The sequence below is a fragment of the Dromiciops gliroides genome, chromosome 2, assembly GCF_019393635.1.
Source record: "Dromiciops gliroides isolate mDroGli1 chromosome 2, mDroGli1.pri, whole genome shotgun sequence".
NCBI classification, from domain to species: domain Eukaryota; kingdom Metazoa; phylum Chordata; class Mammalia; order Microbiotheria; family Microbiotheriidae; genus Dromiciops; species Dromiciops gliroides.
This window is the reverse complement of record NC_057862.1, coordinates 572,371,688-572,387,356: the sequence shown is the minus strand read 5'-3', so window position 1 is coordinate 572,387,356 and position 15,669 is coordinate 572,371,688. Positions and strand designations below refer to the sequence as shown.

The 15,669-nt window shown below is 37.6% G+C and overlaps 1 protein-coding gene across 5 annotated transcripts in view; it reads left to right on the top strand.

The window, feature by feature from the left end:
• PLCB1 (phospholipase C beta 1) overlaps positions 1–15,669 on the top strand; it is an 856,495-nt gene that overhangs the window by 828,669 nt on the left and 12,157 nt on the right. The window lies entirely within an intron of this gene.

Genomic DNA, 15,669 nt, shown 5'->3' with positions numbered 1-15,669 from the left:
CAATTATAAATGTAGATAGTAGGAAATTGTGTTGTAGAAAGAGGTAAGTAGGAAAGTTTCTCACATGGCCATTTCTCCACATCAGTGACCTGATAGAATCAATCAGCCAGTGTTCCTGTAGTATAGCACATCTAAATTAAAGACAACATAAAAATGTCATCTTCGGAGCCAAAAGAAATGGATCTTCTTCCTATATTCATTCTGAGCACCTTACCATAAAGTCCTAGTACCCACATCATGTTAAAATACTTTCTGTTTAGATTTTGGCTTTCCCTATCAACATCTGAAAGATCCGTGGGGGAAACTGTGGCATACTCACTCAACTACATGTTTTATAAATAGTAAGCTGTGTGCAATTGAGTTGGATCTTTGATTATATTGAATTGAGAAAAGATATGTGTCTATATGAAACATTTTTAAAACCTTAACTTTTTTTTGAAAACAGACAAGAAATTGAGTCCTGTAAGTATAGTTCTTGGAAAGAGGTTTATTGGAAATTTTCTGACTAATCATAAAATCATAGATTTGTAGCAGGAAGTTGCCTTATAGAAGCTGAGTCTGATCCCCTCCTTTTACTGATAAGGAAATTGAGGCATGGAGAAGTAAATTGACCAGGCTTAAATACCTAGTAAATGTCTGATGTGGGATTTGAGCCAGATCTTCCTGATCAAATTTTCCAGCTTTCTAATCTATAAAATCAGTCACAATAATAATGCTGGCTCCCTCCTGGATGATTGCCATCAAATGCAACTATATATATGCAACATATATATATACATACATATATACATATATACATCATACACACACACACATATATATATCTATATATATGAACAGATACATATTTATGTGTGCATATATAATACTCTGAAAATGTTAAAGCAGGATATAGATTGTGCTATTATAATTACCCTGCATAACATGATACAATGTAAACTTACCAAATCAGTCTAAGATGTCTATTGTTTATGAAACTTTTTGTTGACTTAGCCTGAGATGTACACTTTTTAGATGATCCATTCAGAGAAAAGCAGCACAGCGTTCTTCTTCAATATGTGTACATTATAAATATCACAGTAAAAGAATGGTGACAAAAAAACTGAGCATAAGTAGGGGCCAGGGAGAGAAAAGAAAAGTATCTCAGAAATTACATTGATATTTTCCTACTCAGCATGTAGGAGGGGAAGGTACATTTATTGTATATTACCAATAAATATTTCTCAAAAAGAAACAGAGTGGGGGCAGCTAGGTGGCGCAGTGGATAAAGCACTGGCCCTGATTTCAGGAGTACCTGAGTTCAAATCCAGCCTCAGACAATTGACACTTACTAGCTGTGTGACTCTGGGCAAGTCACTTAACCCTCATTGCCTGGCAAAAAACAAAAACAAACAAAAACAAACAAACAAACAAAAAGAAATTGAGTGTAGAATGGTAAAAGATCAAAGATCCTAGTGTTGCTTTTGCAGTACTGTTGACTCAGAAAGGACTCGGCTTCTTAAAAGTTTTCTAGGATTCAGGCAGTTTCACTAATGAAACAAATATCATTCAAAGCACAACCAACTCTGTACAAATTTCACCAGAGGATTTGCTATACCCACAGCTATCAAACTACCTCTCTGATGGATAGGGCAGTATTTTAGACAGGTGCGTCATCTATCACAGGGGCAATGCTAGGCTGTCCAAGTACAATCTTAACATTACAGATTTGGCTATTGGTAGAATTCTCAGCCTGTGTGGATATAACAAACATAAAAACAAGAAAAGAGGAAGCACGCATACACATACAGCTCCCTTGGCCATCTTCCAAGGATTCTACATCCTAGGGGAGATATGCAGTGACATACCCATTTCAGTAAAGTCTCTCAGGAAACCTAACTGTACATGCCTTCTTTCCAAATGCTGGAGACTTACTCAGCTGGATTTGAGTCACATTTCACAGGCCACTTAAGCTGATAGAATGTTCCAGAAGAATAGATAACCTAATGACTAGAAGGGAAATCCCCTCTTACTCCTTATTAAACCTGCCATTGTGTGATATCCTCCACTGGCCCATTATGACAATGAAATGTAGCTCAGCTACAAGTGTTTTGGCATTGGCACTTTCAAAATGCGGAATTGCTTCACTTCTTGTCCTCTTGGCCAAGATCCAGACAGCCACCAACAATGTAAAGGTGCTCAGGCAATATGTCATTTCTTTCTTCTAATAAAGTATTCCTTACTTGGTTGCTGCCATTGTCTTTAGAAACTTTCCATTTATCTTTTAAGCCCTCATGAACACCATAACCATTTTCTCTCATATGTCTGTTTGTTGATGTGGTGGTCATTTCCACTCGAGCAAAACTTTTAGGCATGACTTGGGCTTCTTTCCAGATTGAGTATCTTCTATTTTCTCCCACTAAAAATCTTATGCCCCAAAGGCAATGTGCCATAGGAAAAGAGCTTGATTGGAAAAAGAGGACACACATTTGAAACTGGGTTCTCCTTCTTATGACCTGTGGGATCATGGATAAATCACTTAATTTCCCTGGTCTTTAATTTCCCATCTACAAAATAAGGAGTTTATACTAGATAATTACTAATGTTCCTTTCTCCCTTAAAACTATGCTATTCTGGGGGCAGCTAGGTGGTGCAGTGGATAAAGCACTGGCCCTGGATTCAGGAGGACCTGAGTTCAAATTCAGCCTCAGACACTTGCCATTTACTAGCTGTGTGACCCTACCCAAGTCACTTAACCCTCATTGCCCCGCAAAATAATAATAATAATAAAATTTTTAAAAATTTAAAAAACCTATGCTATTCTGAGTTATGCAGGTTAAGACAATATGGTCTTTCTGGGATAACAAGCACAGAAACTGGAGAAATCATTCAACTTTTCCTGCCTTCTTTTTGGTGCAGGCTCTCTTTCACATTTGACTTTTATAGAATGTGACCCTTGGGGGCAGCTAGGTGGCGCAGTAGATAAAGCACTAGCCCTGGATTCAGGAGGACCTGAGTTCAAATCCAGCCTCAAAACACTTGACACTTACTAGCTGTGTGACCCTGGGCAAGTCACTTAACCCTCATTGCCCCACAAAAAAAAAAGAAAGGAAAAAAAAGAAAAGAGTGACCCTAACCCCCCCCAATTCAAAGTTTTTGTTCTATGTATATTTTGTTTCCTTGATGGTTGCAAGGAGTGATGTTTGAAAGTAATCTTAAATTCTGAACAACATAATGACCAGCCACAGTCCCAGAGTACAGATGATGAAGTATGCTACTCACCTGCTCACACAGAGGTGATGGAGAAAGACATAGAATGAGAAATAATGACTATGTATATTTGCTACAAGAATCTTTTTTCCCTTTCTTAAAATTGGGGATGAAAGGATATGAACAGGCAGTTTTCAGACAAAGAAATCAAAGGTATCTATAATCATATGAAAAAATGTTCTAGATCATTATCGATCAGAGAAATGCAAATTAAAACTACCCTTGAGTTATCACTTCACACCTATCAGAGTGGCAAATATAACAAAAACAGAAAATATTGGATGTTGGAGGGAATGTGGGAAAGCTGAGAAGCTAATCCACTGTTGGCGGAGTTGTGAAAAATCCAACCATTCTGCAGAGCAATTTGGAACTACGAAGGGCTGTAGAACAGTGCATGCCCTTTGATCCAGCAATACTACTGCTAGGTTTATATCCCAAAGACATCCCCCAAAAGAGAAAAAGATCTATTTGTACAAAAATATTTACAGCAGCTCTTTTTTGTGGTGGATAAGAATTGGAAATCAAAGGAATGCCCATCAATCGGGGAATGGATAAACAAACTGTGGTATATGACGGTGATGGAATATTATTGTGCTATAAGAAATGACAAGCAGGATGACTTCAGAAAGGCCTGGAAAGATATTTATGAAATGATGTAGTGAGAAGTGAACAGAACCAAGAGAACATTGGACACAGAGACAGCAATATTGTTTGATGAAGAACTGTAAATGACTTGACTATTCTCAACAATACAATGATCCAAGACAATCTCAGAGGACTATTGATGATACACACTATCCACCTCCAAAGAAAGAACTGATATTGATGGAACAGGCTGAAGCATGCTATTTTTCACTTTCTTTCAATTTTTTTCTTTTAATCAAGGTTTCTTGTACAAAATGACAAATATGGTAATGTTTTACATAATCATACAGGTATAACTCATATCTGATTGTTTGCTGCCTCAGGGAGGCAGGGGGGGAGGGAGGGAAAGAGCGATAAAAAATGGACTCCAAAACTATAAATAAAAATTTTTATTATTTTAAAAAAAGAAAATAAATGCTTATTAACTGAAAATAATTTTAAAATTTAAAAATGCAAGAATTTAAAAAAAGAATAGTCTTAAATTGTCTAAGATTCCCCCAAACATAAAAAATTACAAATTTTGAATAACCCATTTAAACATAGTCCCACTTAACACAATATGGTTTTGTGCAAAGATAATTTTTAAATGAATCAACTTGTACTTAAAAAAAAAACAACCCTACTTTCACTTATCTTTCTAGAAGTGCCCTAAATCTGCATCAGGTTGCTAAGGAGCTCTCTCTTATTATGCAATCTCCTAGACAAGAACTGAGCAGCATGGACTTTGGCCTTAAAAACAGAAGGAGAATGGATAAGCATATCAACATTGTTCTCAGCTAAATTCCTATTCCATCTGGCTATTTGAATCACTCAGTACATAGTCCTCAAGTTCCTGAATGACTTCCTCTGTACATATTTTCTGGTTCCCTTTAAAGGGCTCTTTTAGAGAACTGTACAGTTGCTGTCCATTTTTCTTTTGCGAAATTGTATTTGGAAGACTAGTGATAGAAACCCTTTTAGCTTTGGATGTCCTTGTCAAATAACAGGAATTGTATAGAATACCTGACTCTTTTTTAGATAATTTATATGGTAATAATAACTTAAATGAGTATGCCCCATCTGTCAATGACTTGGTAGACAGGCGGGCCAAGAGGAGTCTGTAGCTTCAATTTTTATACCCTTGGCTTTTTCCTAATTAATCTGTATTCCAGACCACATTGACATAAAATTTCAGTTGCTTGAGGAGGTCTTTTTTTTTAACTTTATATCAACTGTATTGGTATCATTTACCATGGGGAAAAAAAGCACACAGATCCTTCAGGATTCTTCTACTATCAAATGCAATAAAAATCAATAACCAGGGTGATCATAGCCCCCCTGTATTTGGCCTGATTATACCACATCTGTATCATCAAGTCCAGTTTCTGGGCACTTGAATTTATGAAGGATATTGAAAAAACTGAGGCATATCCAAAGAGAGACCAAGATAGTGGGGAGATTCAAAACCATACCATAATTGAAGGCATTATTCTGTTGAGGCTGGAGAGGAGAAATTATTTAAAGTGAACATGGTGACTGTCTTGAAGTCTTCAAAAAGATCTCATGTGAAAAAGGGATTAAATGTACCAAGAGAGAGCAATACCCCTATGGAGGAACCACTTGGGGGTACAGGGACCAGGAGGAGAGAAGAGTGCCTTGGCTTTGACCCTGCCGCAGTCTCCTTCTCTGCTGCCTGGACCAAAGAGGCACCTTGCAAGATGAAAAGATCCAGAAGATTTTGTACTATTTGTCTTTTCATCGACATCCCTGCATTTTTCTTCAGATATTAACAGCTAGTAGTGTCTTCCTTCAGAGCTAAGAAGAAGCTGGATGTTCTGTGGGAAGGCAGGTTAAAGACTACACAAAGAAGCTATATCATGTCTACAGGGAGCTTCTTGAGTATGATATGGAAGGAAGAAAAGGACTCCCAGGAACTCAGCTCCTAGTTACTAGAAGTCCTCTTCTTCATTTCATATAGTACTCAAGGTTGAGGCCACTTTACTCTGGATTCTGTATATACTTGTGGAAGAGTCAGCCACAGACCTTGGGGTGGCAGAATGTTTTGTCCTAACTATTCTTGTCAAGCCATCTCAGTGAATACCCCTTTCTAGAAAGTCATAGTCATAGCAGAAGGGTAGTGGCCCATGAGGTATAGAACCAGGCATCTATTTCCCAAATTATCAGGGGTTGAACACTAAGAATACCTAGCAATTGACCTGTGGACACTGGATCTTCCAATAAGACTAATCACTCGGGAAGTAGACCCCAAGTTTACACATGTTTCCCCCCCCCACCCCCCCAAAAAATCTTTGTAACAATTAGAGCTTTTTAAAAGTGGGCCACTTTAGGAAATAAAAGGTTTCTCTTATATTGGGATTATTCAAGCAGATGCTAAAGGATAACTAGTGGCATTCTTTTAGAGGGTGTTTCAATTCAGGTAGAGAGTGAACCAGATGAACTCTAAGAACCTTTATAATTCTCAGGTTCTGTAATTCCATGAGGGGCAGCTAGGTGGTGCAGTGGATAGAGCACTAGCCTTGAAGTTGGAAGGAGCTGAGTTCAAATCTCCCCTCAGATACTTACTAGCTATGTGACCCTGGGCAAGTCACTCAACCCCAGTTGCCTTAAAAATCCAGGTACTTCTCCAGTAGTCCTGATATGTATCTTGCCACTGGACCCACATGGCTCTGGAGGAGAGAGTGAGGTTGGTGCCTTGCACATCCCTCCCTCACTTAAATCCAATTCACTGCAAGTCATGGTCCTCTTCAGGAGCAAAGAACAAACAACAACAACAATTCCATGAAATGTTTAGAATGGTATAGGATGGGATTTACTGAGATTGACTTGATGAGTCATCTACTAGATAACAGCAGCAAGGGTAGAAATGCTTAATGGACAAGCATTGATAGATACAATTATCCTGATTTCCCTATTCATAGGGACATTCCTAGGTGGGTAGCAAAAGCATCCAGCTCAGGAATGAAGAAGCCTCTCAAGTCTTAAAAGCTATACCTCCTTGGTACTGACATATGGAATTCATCATATCAAAAAAAAAAAAAAGGCCTCAGTGCAATTAGCCAATCTGCTAAAGAACACCACCCTATTATTATACTGCCTATATCTTCATTCTGGACCTCCATGACTAAGGACTAGGGATGTGCCTTGAACCATTTGCCTATGCAACCTAGTCAGTCCATAAGTCCCAAGGCTTGTGGTATCCCTTATGTATAGAGCATCATTCATTCATTCAATAAGCATTTGTTAAGGACTTTCTACTGTTGGGCCATAGGCTAGATACTGGGAATACAAAGAATGTAATGAAAATGATTAAAAGAGATGTAATACTCAAAATAAATAAGATTAAAGCAACAACAAGAAATTATTATTTACCCTTGATCAATTTGAGTCACTGGTTCTAGATAAACTATTTCTCAGCTACTGAAAAAAATGCTAGCAAATATCCTTGTTATTTGGAAGATCGTGCAAAATAGGAGTGGTGCTGCAGTAGGGCAATAGACAAAAATGAAACAGCCCTAAGAAAATAATTGAGTAGTTCTGCCTTCTCTTTGTTGTCCCATCTGCTCCAAACAATAGTGCTGTCTCATCCCTTCTTCAATTCTCCTTTTTCCCCCTACAAAGATAGAATTTTTAAAAAAGAAAGAAAAATGTGTCTTTATTTTCCCTTGCCATACTCAACTCATGATCTTTAGTAGTGCTGGTGCTACATTCCTCTATACATGAGCATATTTTTAATGAGGTAATTAGTGAGCATATAGAAAAGGAAAGTGATCACAAAGAGGCCACATGACTTCATCATGAAAAGACTATACTATATTAATTGAATTCTGTTTTTTAAAGACAGGGTTTCTAAGCTTGGAAATGAGAGTGCAATAGATGTAGTGCACCTAAATTTGTTGAAGAATTTGATAAGACATTCTCATTCTATGCTTGTGGGGGGGGGGGAAAGAAGAGGTGTGAGCTAGATGATAATAAAATTAGATTAATTTGTGACTAATTAAATAGCTAGCTTCAAAGAATAGTTCTTAATTCTATGATAGAATATTGGAAGGAGGTCTCCCTTAGATGGCTCAGGGATCTGTGTTTTGCCTTGTGATATTTAATATTTTATTAATGGCTTACTTAAAGGTTTAGATAACATGTTTATAAAATTTGCAAGTGACACCAAGTTGCTAACATACTTGATGATAGAGTCATCTATCTTCTGAATCTGGAAGGCTAGAAAATTGAGCTAAATGTAATAACATAGAATTTAATATGAATAAATGTAAAGTCTTACAATTGGATCCAAAAATCAACTTCAGCTGTACAAGATAAGAGAAACATGATTAGCAACAGTTTACATAAAGAAGAAGTGTAGGGGCACCTAGGTGGCGCAGTGGATACCTGAGTTCAAATCCAGCCTCAGACACTTGACACTTAATAGCTGTGTGACCCTGGGCAAGTCACTTAACCCCCATTGCCCCGCAAAAAAAAAAAAAAAAAGAAAAGAAAAGAAAAAAAGAAAAAGTGTGGAAGTTTGATTTTACATTAAGCTCAATATGACAGTCCCACGACAAGACAATCAGAAAAAAAACAAAAACAAAAACTAATGTCGTCTTGGGCTAATTGGAAAGTATGTTTTCCAAGAAGGACAGAATGTTGTTGCAGTATTTTGCAGTGGTAAGAGCACATTTGGAGTTTTATATTCAGTTATGGGCATCAGGTTTTAGGTCATGGACAATTTGAACTGTCCCGGGGGGGGAGGGGCGGGGAGGAGGGTGGCGAAAGGGGGCTTTAAATCTCTGCTACATGAAGATTATTTGAGGAAGTGGGAATCTTTAGCCAGTTCAAGAGAAGACTCATGGGGCCTCGAAAACTCTTAAAGTAGCTGAATGATTTTAATGTGGAAGAAGGATTAGACTTGTTTTGTTTGGTCACATAAGGTAATAATAATAATAACAGCATTTATGTAGGTAGTACTTTTAGGTTTGTAAAGCATTTTAATGATATGACCTCATTTATGTTCACAGTAACTCTGGGAGACAGGTATTATTACTGACTCTATTTTACATTAGAAAACTGTGGCTGAGGAAGGGTGACTTGACCAGAATCACCAAGCTAGTAAGTGTCTGGGAGTAAATTTGAATTGGTCTTCATGAATGCTGTATCTATCTACTCTGCCACCTAGCTGTCCAGAAACCAGGAGCAATGGGTGAAAGTTGTAAATAGCTAAGGAAAAATTTCCTAAAAGTTAGAACTTTTTTTTTTTGTGGGGCAATGGGGGTTACGTGACTTGTCCAGGGTCACATAGCTAGTAAGTGTCAAGTGTCTGAGGTCAGATTTGAACTCAGGTACTCCTGAATCCAGGGTCGGTGCTTTATCCACTGTGTCACCTAGCTGCCCCAAGTTAGAACTTTTTTAAAGTGGAATGAAGCATTTCAGGAGGTAGAAAGCTTCAAACACAGGCTGGAGGACCACTCATCAGGTACATTATGGTTTCTTTTTTTTTTTTTTAAGTCTGAGTTGGATTAGATGGATGCCAAGGTCCCTTATAACTATGAAATCCTATGATTCTCATTCTGATTATAAATCCTCTTGGCCCTAGATCTGGAGACAAGTTAATCATGTGACTACATGATGTCACCAGATGAACGATCCATGAAATGCATAAACATAAGAACTACTTAGTTGATGCTTACCTGTGAAATTGCCTATTGTTCTCCATTAAGATAGAAGCTATTTTCTATGAGAGGTAAGCACATCAATAGTAGCCATCTTTCAAGATCAAGCTGAAATCCTAAGATTTTCCTAGGTTATTTTTTCTTAATTGCTCCAACCCAGAATTTACATGACACTTTCCACTCATTTTATGCTTACATTTTATACCTTTGTTATTGTTTATCTCTTCATATTTATATTCTCTCTCTCTCTCTGTCTCTCTCTCTCTCGCTAGATTGTAAGACTCTTGAGAGCAGGAACTAAGCCTGAAATTTCTTTGTATGCCCTACAAATACCTAGTATATAGAAAGCACTCAAGAAATGCTCATGGTGTGCTTGATGCCATGTATAGATCAAGGGCCAACCCATAATAGGATGTCATTGGTAAGAATGGATGACCTAAAATAAGCCATGGACTAGAAATCAGAATATCTGGCTTCGAATCCTTGTTCTACCACCTACTTGTTGTGTCACCTTTAGCATGTCATTTCAATGCACAGTAAAAATACTGTGATACAATAATTTGGAGTAAAGGAATCAGAGCTGACACCCCAGTTCTGAAACATTTTCTATATGACCATGGGCAAGGCAATCCTCTTTCTGGGCAACAGTTTCCTTATCTGTAAAATTAAGGGATTGGATGCCCCACAGTTCTAGATCTTATAACCCTATGACCTCTCAGCCTCAGTTTCCCTATCTGTAAAGTGAAGCTAATAATACTTGCAATGCCTACCTCAGCAGTTTATATGGTTGAAACCCTTGTACTCTTCTTCTTGAAGGTATTTTTCATATATTTTATATGTATTTGTACACATTGTTTCCTCCCAATAGAATGTAAGTTCCTTGTGGGCAGCGATTATTTCATTTTTGTCTTTGTGTATACCTAGTGCCTTGTATAGTGCCTGGCACATAGTAGATGCTTAATGAATGTGTATTGAACTGAATTGAATTGAAATACTTGTTAAACGTTAAATATCTATACAAATATGAGTTATTGCTATTTCAACTATTACTATTATTGATGCTTTGTGATGCTGCTGATTTGTCCAATACCACATGCTCAGGTAAACAACGAGTTTCTTTAGTTACATCCCTTGAATTTGTCCTCCAATTATTCTAGATCTAAGGAAAGTGTCCACCTTCACAGGAAATGAAATAACTCCCATGGCAGCAGAGGATATTTGCTGCCCTAGAAAAGACAGAGAGAGAGTTTATTAAACAGTGGCCAAGACGGTTTTTTATTCCTCCCACATGAAAACGTTGTGATTCTGATTATAGTCGACTCTGTTTTCTATGGGTGGATTATTGAGTTGTTTTTTCAGTGGCAAAAAATCAACCCTACAGATGATATTTCCTCCTGCTATGCATGGAGCACAATTCTAGGCTGCCTCTCCCAAACACCATTTATTATGGGCTCAAAGAATAGAAAGATATTTTAATATCACCTGAAAGGCAACCTAATATGGAAGGTAGGATTACTATCCTAATACCATCCCCAAAAGGGATGTTGTTTTTCCCTTTTTAAATGAACCATATTGCTTATCCTCTTCAGATGCTGTGGTTAAGGGTAACTGAACTAGTTTGGAGGACTCAGTGAGAACTATTTTATAGAAAAACCACACAAAGGAATCACTGTTCTTGCTCATTTCTTTAAGTTTTCAGTTGTCCGGCACAACCATGAACTCAATACAAAGAACCAGCATAGTGCTGGAAGGAGTTCTTGTTCTCTCTTTAGATCCTGCATCAAAAATCTGAGCCCGGGGAAAATCAAGAAGTTTGGGGTGGTCCCAAGCTACTGTTTGCTGATTTCAAGCAGTCCTCTCCATGGACTGCAATTCTCTTGGTAGCCCTGCGGACGGCACTCAGTGATTTTCATATGATCCTGTTATTTTTGTTCTTTGTAGAAGTAAAAATTCATTAGATCATTCTAAAAATATGCCAAGGTCTTGCAGGGTTGCTCAGGATAACTTTGAAACCATCATTTCTATTTCTGGGCTTTTTTAATGCTTTAGCCACTATTTTTAATACCCTTAGCAGATGTTAGCTTTTACAGTGACATTGGGGTATAAATATATAGGGCCATTGGGGATTCTTCACCAGCTTTTCCCCAGGTGTCAGCTGTGTTTGGTCACCATTCTGGGGAGAGGGGCTTCATTTGGGGGAGGCAGGAACCTCAAAGTTCCCTTCTGAACCTTTGAGTTTGAAAGCTTATGTTGAAACAGCAACTTCTTTCTTTAAAAAAAATCCAAAGAGACCTAGGGAGTTTTTTGGAACATCAAGGAAAGCAGAGTTTCTCTGATGGTTTTCTTGTTGAGAGGAAAGAAGAAAAGGGCTGAGTTTATTCCCCTTCTTGTATCTCTTCCTGACCAAAAAGTATTCGTTTAGTCAACAGCAATGGAAAAAATGAATATTTTCAAGTGTTGGATTCTTAAGGGAACCAAAAGTTTTCCTTACATGGAATTTATTTGAAAGTTAATTATAACTTTAATTTTAGTACTGGACAATCAGATTCTTCACACTTTTTCCAGTGTTAAATAACAAAAACCTTGGACAAATATCTGTCTTTATTTTCCTCATTAGTATTTAAAGAAATATTGTTTGTCAGAACAGAAAGAACACCTCTCCACCCCCATTATTTTCCCAAAAATTCCATGGTGTTTTTTGTCGTTCTTCCTACATGGCATCACTGTGGTTTGTGTGTTTCCCGGTTTCAGTTGGCTTTGTTAGAGAACTGATTTAGAGCGTATCTAGTACATAACTCATTGTTCTTTTGTGTGTACCCTGGCCTATTTAAGATTTCAACCACATTTATATAATTCTAGAGATCCCCTTATTTGTAAGATGGAAAGAGCCTGTTTTGTCTATTTTAGTTATATCCTAGATGAGTGACTTTGCTTTCCCTTTGATCATCAATAAAGTTGATATATTTAAAGGACATTGTTAATGTCATCAAACTCCATGGAAGAGTTGGAAGGAGGGCTGGATTTGAAATCAGAATGCCTAAGTTAGAAAAATTTGAATTGACTTAGGAAGATTCAGAAGATCATCTTGCAGGATAAGATGCCAGACACTGAGGTCCTTTCTCAAACTAAACTGCCAACAATTCAAACTGCACTGCAGTGAGTGCAACAACAATGGGCTAGCCACATTGTTTAAATGCCAAACATACTCTTGCTTAAAAGACTATTTTGTGGTGAACTCACACAGACCAAGCACTCACATGGTGGTCAGAAAAAGCATTACAAGGACATCCTCAAGGTCTCTCTGAAGAACTTTGGAATTGATTGCATGACATGGGAGACACTGGCACAGGACTTCACAGAATGACTTGCCTTCATCAGAGAAGGGACTGTGCTTTATGAGCAAAGCAGAATTGAAATAGCTGGGGTTGGGGGGGGTGGAGTCAAGATGGAAGAGGAAAGGCAGTGACTTGCTTGAGCTCTCCCCAGATCCCTCCAAATACCATCAAATAATGCCACAAGACAATTCCTGGAGTAACAGAACCCACAAAAAGACAGAGTGAAATAATTTTCCAGCCAAAGACACTTGGAAGGCCAGTAGAAAGGTCTATCACACCTGGGTGAGAGTAGAGTACTGTCCAGCTCAATCCATATCAGTACAAATACAGCCCCAGCAAACCAGAAGCAGGCCTTGGGAACCACTGTTCAGCAGCTGCAATGGCTTCTTCTGCAACTTTCAGCCCACAGACAGGGGGTTGAACAATTGGCCAGAAGGCAATTACAGGAATCTCTTTGAGGCAGGACTCAGTTGCTTTGCCACTACTGAAATCCAGGTTGCAGTCTTGGGAGGCAATCCCAGGGAGGGGCCAGCACTAGCACACTGGAGCTTATGCACTGAAGCAGGGACTCTCCTCACAGTTTCAAGATAGAAAAGAGGCCTTGTGGTCCTTTGCAGACCAAAGCACAGGCCAGGAGAGCAGTAAACACACCTCTCCTTAGATTGTACCCCCTTGGAAAAACTGAAAATTTAGAGGTGCCTAAAAATATCTCTGAAAACAGCTTCACAAACCTCCTGAAGGTTGGGACAGTACACCCTCCACCATGGAAGCAGAACCATACCTTAACAAAAAGTTAAAAGTCAAGAAATAGGCTGAGAAAATGTGCAAACAACAGAAAAAAAATTCTGACCATAGAAAGTCACTATAGTGATAAGGAAGATCAAACCATGCCCTCTGAAGAAAACAAAATCAAAGCTCCTACATCCAAAGCCTCTAAGATTACCCATGTAGTAGGGGTCCAAGGAAGAATTCAAAATTATATTTTCCTTATTCCAAGTTCAGTGCTTTGTCCCCATACCACACTGACTAGAAGATTATCCGCAAAGAAAATATAAATTTCAGCCTGTGATGTTATTTTGTAAAATCTGAACAGTTCAATAATTTGTCATCCTATAATTTAAAAATTTACATTTACCTAGATTCCTATTATTTGGTGTCTAAATATTCTAAAACTAGACTATATAACTTGAATGCAAATGGCATATACTACTAATATTGGATGAAAGACTTTTAGTCCATCTTTAGTCTCATAGATTTCTCATGTGGCAGAGAAGTCACTGGGAAGTAAGATCCACAATATAGATGGCAAAGGTACCTTGGAGGTTATCTTGTCTAACTCTTATTTATTAATAAGGAAAATGATGCTTAAGAAGTGACTTGCCCTAGGTCACTTAAGTAGTGAGTTGAAGACCCAGGATTCAAACCAGGTTCTTCAATAGGAAATCCAGCTCCCTTTGTACTACTACACCTTGCTGCCTAGAGGGAGCTTCAAAAAATTGATCATTAGGTGGTACTGTCATCATTGAAAGGCAGATTTGGGAAGTGAATTGTTGAACAGAAAATGGAGGTAGATGGAGAAAACTGGCTATTTATATTTGCCAAGATAGATAGCAGAAAAAAAGCAGCTCAAGCTAATAGGATATCAGCAGAAGTATCCAGTAATTTTTAAGAAGAAAAATCTAAGAAAAGAGTATGTAATAGAGACTATGATATCAGATGCCTATGCACAATTGTAACAAATGAAATGAAATGGAATTTCTAACCAAGGAGACAAATTTAACCTCAATTATTAATGAGACTTGTTGGGATAGGACTCATGATGAGAATGTGGTTCTGAAAGAGCCAATATACCATTCGAAAGTAACAGAATAAATAAAATAGTTGTGGGGGAGTAGATCTAAGTAACATTATATATTAAGATATGCTAATGTGAAGAAATCCAGAAACCAGATAGGGGAACATGGTGGAAAATATTTCTGTGAAGGTCAGTGGAGGAAGAAACTGAAGTGATTATATGATTAGAGTAAACTACAAACCATCTGGACAGAAGAAGGAAATTGATGAGAAATTCTATAAACAAAACAACTACAAACTGAAGCTATGTAGTATATTGAATGATCCATGTAATATGGAAACCAAGAAACTTCATAAAATCTTGGGCTGCAGTGAAAGGAATAGGAAGATGATGGTCCTCCTCTATTCTTTCCTTTTTAGATTACATCTTGAATATTGTGTTTAGTTCTCAGTGTCATGTATTAGGAAGGACATTGATAAAGTGGAAATTGAATCGAGGAAGGTGATAAACAGGGGATTTTAAAATTATTTTTGTTAACTTTGTTTTGTACACAACCTTCATGTATGAATGTTTCCTTCTTTGCTCTGCTACCCAGAGAGTCATCTTTTAAACAAAGATTAAAAGAGAAAAAAATTTTAAACAAATTGTTCAGCACAACTAACCAACTTCTCAAATGGGTTTGGCAGCATAGACAATATTCCTCAGTGTCCCATCTCTTCAAAAAGGGGACAGAAGAGTATTTTTCATCGCTTCTTTTGAATCAAGATTGAATAATAACTAGACAGTATTCAGTTTCATTTTTCTTTTTTTTTCTTCTTTTGCTTTGTTTAATCATTGTATACATTCTTTTCCTACTTCTGTTCTCACTCTGGAACAGATTCATATGATTCTTCCTATGCCTCTTTTTACTCTTAATATTCAACATTTCAGTACTATTATATGCCTTCAGGTTCATGTGCCATAATTTATCTATCCATTCCACAAT